The sequence below is a fragment of the Oncorhynchus mykiss genome, chromosome 17, assembly GCF_013265735.2.
Source record: "Oncorhynchus mykiss isolate Arlee chromosome 17, USDA_OmykA_1.1, whole genome shotgun sequence".
NCBI lineage: Eukaryota > Metazoa > Chordata > Actinopteri > Salmoniformes > Salmonidae > Oncorhynchus > Oncorhynchus mykiss.
Genome location: NC_048581.1, coordinates 37,752,648 through 37,763,022, shown reverse-complemented (window position 1 = coordinate 37,763,022; position 10,375 = coordinate 37,752,648). Strand labels below are relative to the sequence as shown.

At 39.6% G+C, this 10,375-nt stretch overlaps 1 long non-coding RNA gene across 1 annotated transcript; it reads left to right on the top strand.

Annotated features, from left to right (window-relative positions):
- Positions 1–2,127: 2,127 nt before the first annotated feature.
- Positions 2,128–7,711, top strand: LOC110493863. Its single transcript, XR_002469203.2, has 6 exons — positions 2,128–2,228; positions 2,368–2,456; positions 4,389–6,243; positions 6,342–6,425; positions 7,020–7,151; positions 7,257–7,711. It is a non-coding gene; the product is annotated as an uncharacterized LOC110493863 (long non-coding RNA).
- The last annotated feature ends 2,664 nt before the right edge of the window (positions 7,712–10,375 follow it).

Below are 10,375 nucleotides of genomic sequence, written 5' to 3'. Positions count from 1 at the left end.
GCAGCCTGGTGTTTTTTTTATAGAAAGCAGGTGCTATTTTACAATAGTTCTATTTTGTTTGTTTTTACTTCTGAACTTCCGCTACCCTCAACCTCTCCCATCTATTTCTGATGTTCATCCGGTTTGATTTCTATTTGCCATATCTTTCAAACTGTGCTCTTACAAAAAAGTTCTCAACATATATTCGTTTTATGGGCACAGTACGTTTTACATGAGTTATCTTGTTGTTATTAGTCCCAACCTTCAGCTCCATTCAACCCCTCCCATCTATCTCTTCTATTTGCCATAGATTTTTGAACTATGAATTTTTGAACTATAAATTGTGTTTGTTTTTATCAATTAGCATATTTGACTTTAACCATAATATTTGTTGTATTATTTGTTCTGTCTTTTTGGGTGGATTAAATTGAAATTGCAACTGGCGAATATAGCGATATTTGGGAGAGGTTGTAATCTGAATAAAGGGAAAAAGTCCTTTCTTTAAAATAGGGTGAGACATTCTTACTAATTTGCTAGATTACCAGTTATGATTTAAGTATAACTTTTGTATGACTGAAGCCTTTAGTGAGAGGTTCAAGGCTTTAATATTTAATGATTTCTGCCCTCCGAATTCATATTAATTATATAAATAGGCCTGTTTAATTTTGTCTGGCTTGCCGTTCCAAATAAAGTGTAATATTTTTTTCTCAAATAATTTAAAAAACTGTTTGCTAGGTGTAGGCAAGACCATAAGTAAATAGATAAACTGGGCTATGACTGAAGAGTTAATCGGGGTGATTTTTCCACAATAAGAAAGGTATTTGCCTTTCCAAGTTAGCAAGATCTTATCTCTTTTTGCTAACTTTCTATTCAAATTTATTGGAGTGAGATCATTTCGGGATATTATGTACAGTGTAAAAATATGTAAAAGTTTTGCGATTATGCTACAGCGCTTAGAGGTCATTTGTGGTTTATTACGTTACCCTGCGTCACCACTTCATTGCTCCAGACCAGCGCAAGGGGAAGTTAGAACACTGGTTATGCTTTTGGGCTCTACTGTGTCTAACTGACAATGAATGGGCGACATAAACCTAAATAGAAACTGATAATTGTGCACGACTTCAGTATTACTTACTAAAACTGTTGTTACACTAAGGTTATTATTTTATTTTGTTATTTTGCTCTTACTGTAGATCTGTAGCCCACTCCCGGCCTGTCACATCGTACAGTCCCTGAGTGGCACAACATTCTAAGACACTGAGACACTGTACAATCTGTGTTGCTACTAGATTCTGGTTCAATACTTGTGCTGGCCTTTACTGGGAGACCCATGAGATGACTGTAGGTTTTTGGTTTCTCTCCCTTTAAAAACAGAAATAAATTGTTATTTAGAAATTAGTAACAATGTCTCACCCCATGTTGAAAAATGACCCTTTTCTCACTAAATTTTATGTTATTTGAAAACGAAATTATCTCCAATTATTATTATCATTAATTTAGAATGATATAAAAGCCCCTTGGACATTCTCACAGATATATTATTTACCCTGTTATTAGCAGGACAATATATACTGGGTAGCACACTGGGTAGCACAGAGCAACACTTTAAGGGGCATTGCACTATAAATGGCGCTGACTAGGGAAATGTTCCCGCTGTTCTAGCAGGTAGCTGGACAATAGACTTGCCTAGATGGAGGGTAGGGGGAGAATTCTATTGTTAAATGTTTTTCTAAATTAGGTTCTATGTTAAGTATTATTATTATGTATCACATCCGACCGTGAATGGGAGTCCTATAGGACGCCGCACCAGTGTTCCAGCGTTTCTCTCCCTCTAAAAACAGAAATACATTTGTGGCCTTTAAAAAATATTATTTTGGCCTTTATTCCGATTACAATCGCTCACTTTCATTTAAAAAATAAGAAGAAATAACCTCATCTAAAATTATAGTGTAGAAATGTTATGCTCTTTTTGTAACCTTTATGTAACTAGGCAAGTCAGTTAAGAACAAATGATTACGTTACAAGGACAGCCTACTCCTTCCTCGCCGTGGGGAATTGAACCCCGGTTCTTTTGCTCAACGGACCGAAACAGTTTCCAATGCATTGTCAATGGAGTTTGTAAACCAACCCAGATGTAATATAATTCTAGCCACATGTTGACTCAGTGGCGCTTCTCCATGCAGGACATGGGAGGGGGAGGGACTCACACTCTGTAAACAGGAATAGGTTCATCACTGGTCACTGAGCTGGTAAGCTAAAGTTAGGTAGTTAGTCATAGAAATGTACGTTCAGCCTGTGAATTATTTCAGTCCGATTTGACTTATATTAAGAAGTCAGCATGGCTTAACAGTTTCTTTCGTTTTTGACCTCGACATTGTTGCTGGATAGATACTTTCATATCTAACATGCTGGTGATGCTAGCCAGCTAACCTCATATCTGGATGCCTCACTCTAGTTCCCGATAGAGCAGCATACTGGTAAGTCAACTTTGCTTTCAAACTTTGTAATCATCTGTAGAGTTGTTTTACATGCAATCATACAAGCTAGATAGGTAGATATTTTGTTTAAAAGCTATCACTAGCTAGCTAGGTGGATAATAATTTGATGTACAGTAGGCTAAAGCAACGTTACAGTATTACGGAATGACAACAATATAGCCTTGTCACTACTAGTTGGCATGTTGGTTGATATGGGGTGCAGTAGGGTAGCGCCGTTGGTATTCGTTGGGTCCCTTGACAAAATGTCATTGTTGACTTGGTAAATTAAGCTAATGGTTGTGTGCACTCTCACTAGATATAATTTACATTTTATTTATTTCACCAGGTAGGCCAGTTGAGAATTAGTTCTCATTTAAAACAACACGTGGAATAAACAAAAGTACAGTCGTGGCCAAAAGTTTTGAGAATGACACAAATATTAATGTTCACAAAGTTTGCTGCTTCAGTGTCTTTGGATATTTTTGTCAGATGTTACTATGGAATACTGAAGTATAATTACAAGCATTTCATAAGTGTCAAAGGCTTGTATTGACAATTACTTGAAGTTGATGCAAAGAGTCAATATTTGCTGTGTTGACCCTTCTTTTTCAAGACCTCTGCAATCTGCCCTGGCATGCTGTCAATTAACTTCTGGGCCACATTGATGGCAGCCCATTCTTGCATAATCAATGCTTGAAGAATTTGTGGGGTTTTGCTCGTCCACCCGCCTCTTGGGGATTGATTACAAGTTCGCAATGGGATTAAGGTCTGGGGAGTTTCATGGCCATGGACCCAAAATATCAATGTTTTGTTCCTCGAGCCACTTAGTTATAAGGGGATTCATCAGAGAAAATGACTTTACCCCAGTTCTCAGTAGTCCAATGCCTGTACCTTTTGCAGAATATCAGTCTGTCCCTGATGTTTTTCCTGGAGAGACGTGGCTTCTTCGCTGCCCTTCTTGACACCAGGCCATCCTCCAAAAGTCTTCGCCTCACTGTGCGTGCAGATGCACTCACACCTGCCTGCTGCCATTCCTGAGCAGGCTCTGTACTGGTGGTGCCCTGATCCCACAGCTGAATCAACTTTAGGAGACGGTCCTGGCACTTGCTGGATTTTCTTGAGGCGCCCTGAAGCCTTCTTCACAACAATTGAATCGCTCTCCTTGAAGTTCTTGATTATCCGATAAATGGTTGATTTAGGTGCAATCTTACTGGCAGCAATATCCTTGCCTGTGAAGCCCTTTTTGTGCAAAGCAATGATGATGGCACGTGTTTCCTTGCAGGTAAACATGATTTGTTTCCTTGCAGGTAACCATGACAGAGGAAGAACAATGATTCCAAGCACCACCCTCCTTTTGAAGCTTCCAGTCTGTTATTCGAACTCAATCAGCATGACAGAGTTATCTCCAGCTTTGTCCTCGTCAATACTCACACCTGTGTTTACGAGAGAACCACTGACATGATGTCAGCTGGTCCTTTTGTGGCAGGGCTGAAATGCAGTGGAAATGTTTTGGGGGGATTCAGTTCATTTGCATGGCAAAAGGGGACTTTGCAATTCATCTGATCACTCTTCATAACATTCTGGAGTTTATGCAAATTGCCATCGTACAAACTGAGGCAGCAGACTTGAAAACGTGAAAATGTATATTTGTGTCATTCTCTGAACTTTTGGCCACAACTGTACAGTCAATAATAATAGAAAAATCTATATACAGTGTGTTCAAATGGAGTAAGGAGGTAAGGCAATAAATAGGCCAATAGTAGCGAGGTAATTACAATTTAGCAAATTGTGGTTTTGTGGCAGATTTTCAAAAGAAATAGACATACGGCATATCACCAGTAATTCTCAATCAGATGAGATACACAGCTAACCCATATTGAATTTCATTCATAAATGTGGATGCTAATTATTGTTAATATTCCAATTCTCTAGGCCCTCCATTCCCAAACTTGAAGCCCCCTGTCGCCAACTGGAAAGACCAGGAAAAAGAGTTACTGACATGAAAAGAAGCATATACAAGCAACCTATCATATGTATTTTATAAAGCCCCTTTTACATCAGCAGTTGTCACAAAGTGCTTATACAGATACCCAGCCTAAAACCCCAAAGAATAAGCATTGCAGACTTAGAAGCACAGTGGCTAGGAAAAACTTCCTAGAAATATAAGGGCGCAAGGCGAGATCCATATGCAGACACCGGAGGTAGATGGTTTGAGTCTTTGATATTTATTGATCAATCCAAAAGGGGTAGGCAAGAGTGGTCGTGGACAGGCAAAAGGTCAAAACCAGTCCAGAGTCCAGGAGGTACAGAGTGGCAGGCAGAATGGTCAGGTAGGCGGGTACGGAGTCCAGAAAACGGGCAAGGATCAAAACCAGGAGGGCAAGAAATAAGGGAATAGAAGCAGGAGTACGGGAAAACACACTGGTTGACTTGAAAGACATACAAGACGAACTGGCACAGAGAGACAGGAAACACAGGGACAAACACACCAGGGAATATAAGCGACACCTGGAGGGGGTGAAGACAATCACAAGGACAGGTGAAACAGATCAGGGTGTGACAAGAAAGGCAGGAACCTAGGAAGAAACCTAGAGGAACCAGGCTCTGATGGGTGGCCAGTCCTATTCTGGCTGTGCTGGTGGAGATTATATAAGAGTACAGCCATTTAGCCAGATTATTCTTCAAGACGTTTAAACGTTCATAGATGACCAGCAGTGTCAAATAATTGAGGGTTATTGAGGGTGCAATAGTTCAGCACCTCAGGAGTAAATGCCAGTTGGCTTTTCATGTCTGAGCATTTAGAGGTTGAGACAGAGAAAGACAGGATCAAACAGTGGGTCTGGGACAAGTTAGTACCTCCGGTGAGCCTTGAGCAGGTCAGGGTTCCATAGCTGCAGACAGAAACAGCAGAGACAGCAGAACGACTAGGTGGACTGGAGACGGGGACAGCCAGGAGTTGTCAGGCCAGATAGTCCCGAGGCATGGTCCTAGAGCTCATGTTCTGCATCCTTTATTTAACTTGAGTGTAGACTAAGCCCTAGAGGTTTGTAACTTCACATGATTTAGCCTAGTTGTCAATCCAGATCTGAATATTTGATATCCTTTTTACTGTACACTGTTGATAGTAATTTTTCACAAGCTAATCACTGAATGGCCTACTACAAGGATGTTTTCAACTTGACACTTCTATGTCAAAATAACACAGAACACACACACACACACACATCAGATGGCAATGGCAAGTACAACGAGCAGTTGGGAAAATTAAGTCTGCTGCGTGTGTTGCCAGATACACACACACACACACACACACAAACTTACTTCATTTGTTGTATTGTATTTATTATGGATCCCCATTAGCTGCTGCCAAGACAGCAGTTACTCTTCTTTGGGTCCAGCAAAATTTAAGGCAGTCATACAATTTTAAAAACATTAAAATACATTCACAACATATGCCCTCAGGCCACAACTCTACTACAACATATCTACAGCACAAAATCCTTGTGTACGTGTGTATACAGTGTGTATGTCATCGTTTGTATGCATGTCTCTTCACAGTCCCCGCTGTTCCGTAAGGTGTATTTTTTATCTGTTTTTGAAATTTAATTTTACTGCTTGCACAAGTTACTTGATGTGGAATAGAGTTCCATGTAGTCATGGCTCTATGTACGACTGTGCGCCTCCCATAGTTTGTTCTGTTTAGGTTAGTGTGTAGTCAGGCTTTGTCATTAAAATTGTGCCTATTTTTCAGATCTGCCAACCTGCTCGGCGGTGTGATGTGGTCCAGGTATTTATCAAACACACGTATACACACTCACTCAATCATTCACTCTGTTTTGTTGTATAATTATTTTAACTTAAGAACATTGTTCCTCTTTCTTTTAGATCCGACACCCCTATTAGCTCAACCACAGTCTTCACAGCTGCAGTCGTCTGCATCTGATACACCGGCCACGACAGGTGACACAGGTAATTATCACATGCATGTACACACACATGCACACTCTCCCTCACTTGGGGCTCTATTCAATCACATCTGCTTTAGCCAACATCCACATAGCGGTTGTTTTGGCGGTGTCTGAGGTGGAACTGTGTTAGAGCTGTCAAATTCACAAGTGGCTCCTGGCATTCTACCTAAAGCGGACATTGCCATTGGTAGAAACTGAGTCGTTTTAACAGAAATCTCATGCAGCCCTGTTTACAAGTTAGAACACTGGAATTTGAGATGTAATCTACACCTCAATTAGGCTGATAGAAGTCCTCATTATTTAGTTTAAGGATTTTGAATTTGAGCGTCATTATTTCTATAACCTACACTCTCGTTCTGAACTTGTTATGCGAGTAGGACGGGTGTAGTTTTGTGACAATGATCCAGAACTGCTGCTTACCGATTTGACAGATCCAACACAGTTACACCTCAGACACCACCAAAAACATCAGCTATGCGGGTGTCGGCTATCGCCGGTTAATGCTTGTGCTGATTGAATCTAGGCCTTTACAGTCATTGTCTATTTAGTTGTATGATTTATTGTCAGTTAAGACAATTGTGCCTCTGTCTTTTAGATCTGCCATGCCCAGCAGTTCAGCTGCAGTCACAGCAGTCCACTGCTGTAGTATTTAATTTACCGGCTGCACCAGTTTCTACTCCACTGGCCGTGAAGGGAGAAACTTTTGAGGATTCCCAGATGGACACAGGTAATTCAGAATTATATTGCATATGCTCACCCACACCAACAGATGTACACACAGACATGTTGTTGAGCTGTGTACTTACTGTCACTTTGTGCATCTCTCTTTCAGATCTGCCATGCACTCCACCACTGCCTGACAACCTCACCCAGAAGTGCATACACTGGGCCGTTCAAGACTGACAAAGCAGAGTTGGGTGGCTGACAAGGAAAAATAAAACATGTGCACACACTCTCACACAGTTTATCCACAATGTAAATAAGTTGTAATTGCTTGCTTGTTTAATGTTTGCTCCATTTTATTTTATGATTGGAGATATCTACTCCTATATATCCATTATCAATGTCTGCATAATTACTCTAAATATCTATCAAATCAAAGTGGGATTGATAATATTATAAAAGACTGTGTACAGTTTTAGGAAATTCTGTTGAAAAACATGCCTGCCTCCCTCTCACACACACTACACCCAATGTAAATAAATTGCAATAACTTGTTTAATGTATGTATGCTCCACTTTATTTTAGGAAAAGATCTGTAATAAAGTACATTCACAGTTAAAGTAATGTCTTTGGTTTATTGGATATTTCTCCTAATGCAATGTGTGACCAGAAAGAAGTCTGCAGACTGGAACCCTTGGACTGTGCAGGTTTTGTCACCTGAAGCTGAAAAATAAGAGAGATGGGGAGGAAGAGTAGAGTTGAAAGGTTCATCATTAATAACTGACACAATTCTATAATGAATACATATAAAAATAATAATAGAGTGACCAATAGTTACTGTTTTGTGATTGTTTAGTGTTTTATTTACTCAATCAAGTAGTGCCCCAAAGGAGGGATTGCCTGTGTCTCAGAAACAGCAGAAAAGGTCAAATAAGGTCACCAAAATGTCTGTTACTGCTTTACACGACTGGCCGCAGCGCATGAAACTGGCATTATTTAGCTAAATAGCCCAGCACTGTAGCCTACCGTCACGTTGTACAGCGCCAAATTTTCCATCCTAACAGAAACTCAGAGGATTTTTCATTTTTCTCAGAGTAGAAACACCATAATATTAATCAAATGAATTAAGCAAAAAGTTTGGACACGCCTACTCATTCCAGGGTTTTACTTCATTTTTACTATTTTCTACATTGTAGAATAGTGAATAAATCACAACTATGGAATCAGTTAACCTGTTGCGACTCTAGGGGCAGTATTTTCATTTTTGGAAAAAAAATGTTCCTGTTTTAAACATGATATTTTTTCAGGACAAGATGCTAGAATATGCATATAATTGACAGCTTTGGATAGAAAACACTCTAACGTTTCCAAAACTGTAAAGATATTGTCTGTGAGTATAACAGAACTGATGTTGCAGGCAAAAGCCTGAGAAAAATCCAATCCGGAAGTGCTCCATAGTTTGAAAGCGCTGCATTCCAATGAGTCCCTATTGAGCTGTGAATGTGCTATATACCAGCTTACACTTTCTACGTATTCCCCAAGGTGTCTACAGCATTGTGACGTAGTTTTACGCATTTATGTTGAAGAATAGCTGTAGGCGGCTACATTGCGTAAGTGGTCACCTGATGGCTCCCAGGGTGACTCTCGCGTAAAATACAGAGGTAGCCATTACTTCAATCGGTCCTACTGAAAAACGAATTGTCCCGACGGATATATTATCGAATAGATATTTGAAAAACACTTTGTGGATTGATTATAAACAACGTTTGCCATGGTTCTGTCAATATTATGGAGCTAATTTGGAATATTTTTCGCCGTTTTCGTGACTGCAATTTCCGGGCGATTTCTCAGCCAAACGTGAAGAACAAATGCAGCTATTTCGCCTACAAAAATAATATTTTGGGAAAAAATGAACTTTGGCTATCTACCTGGGAGTCTCGTGAGTGAAAACATCCGAAGTTCATCAAAGGTAAACGATTTAATTTGATTGCTTTTCTGATTTTCGTGGCAAGGTTGCCTGCTGCTAGCAAGGCATAATGCTATGCTAGGCTATCGATAAACTTACACAAATGCTTTGTCAAGCTTTGGTTGTAAAGAATATTTTGAAAATCTGAGATGACAGGGTGATTAACAAAAGGCTAAGCTGTGTCTCAATATATTTAATTTGTGATTTTCATGAATAGGAATATTTTCTAGGGATATTTATGTCCGTTGCGTTATGTTAATTAGTTTCAGGCGATGATTACACTCCTGCATGCGGGATGGAGAGTCAGTAGAGGTTTTAAGAACACATTCTTATTTACAAGGACAGCCTACTCCTTCCTCCCCATTGGGGAATTCAACCCCGGTCACCCGCGTGCCCGCACGACACTGGAATTCTTTAGCTAAATAGCCCAGCACAGTAGCCTACTCCCGACTGCCATGTTATACAGCACCATGTTTTTCTTGAAATAGAAACACCATAATATTAATCAAATTAATTTAGCAACATTTCTTAAAATCAGTCCCATATACTATGTTCTTGCAAAAAAAGTTTTAAATTCTCTAGTACAGCCACTATTGAAGGCTATCAAATGCTTCTCAAAGATGCCCTCTGGTGGTCAAACTAGCACTAACATTAATGGTACCAGTGGTTGGCACTTAAATAACGTGCCATAGAATTCTGCGGCACCACACAAGCTGTGCTGCAGTACGTTGCAACTTTTAAAGGACAAACCACTGTATACCGAGTATATAAACATCCCCATCATACCATTTCTTTGTGATCCAATATGTAATGTAGTACACTTGTAATAATTTGGTTGTAATCCAGAGAGGGTATAAAAATGTACTAGATCCTCTATGAGGCTGTGAAGGGACCCAAGTTGTGGATTTAAAAGAAAACATGAATCATCAGCATACAATGTCACCTTTGTTTTTAAGCCCTGTATTTCTAATCCCTTGATATTATTGTTGGATCAGATTTTAATAGCTAACATTTCTATGGCCATAATAAATAGATATGCCGATAGTGGACAACCTTGTTTTACTCCTCTTGACAGTTTAAAACTTTCTGAGAAGTAGCCATTATTTACTATTTTACACCTAGGGTTTCTATACATTATTTTAACCCATTATATAAGAGATTCTCCAAAATATATAAACTCCAGTCGTACTTTTGTCATGGATATTATTGTGCAGGGACACAAGTCAATCTTAAAGGAATCATTGTTTATTTGTCAGTGCTCTGGAGAGGTCCCAACCAACTCAAAGCACCATAGTACACATGTCAATCAGGACCTTCCCCTG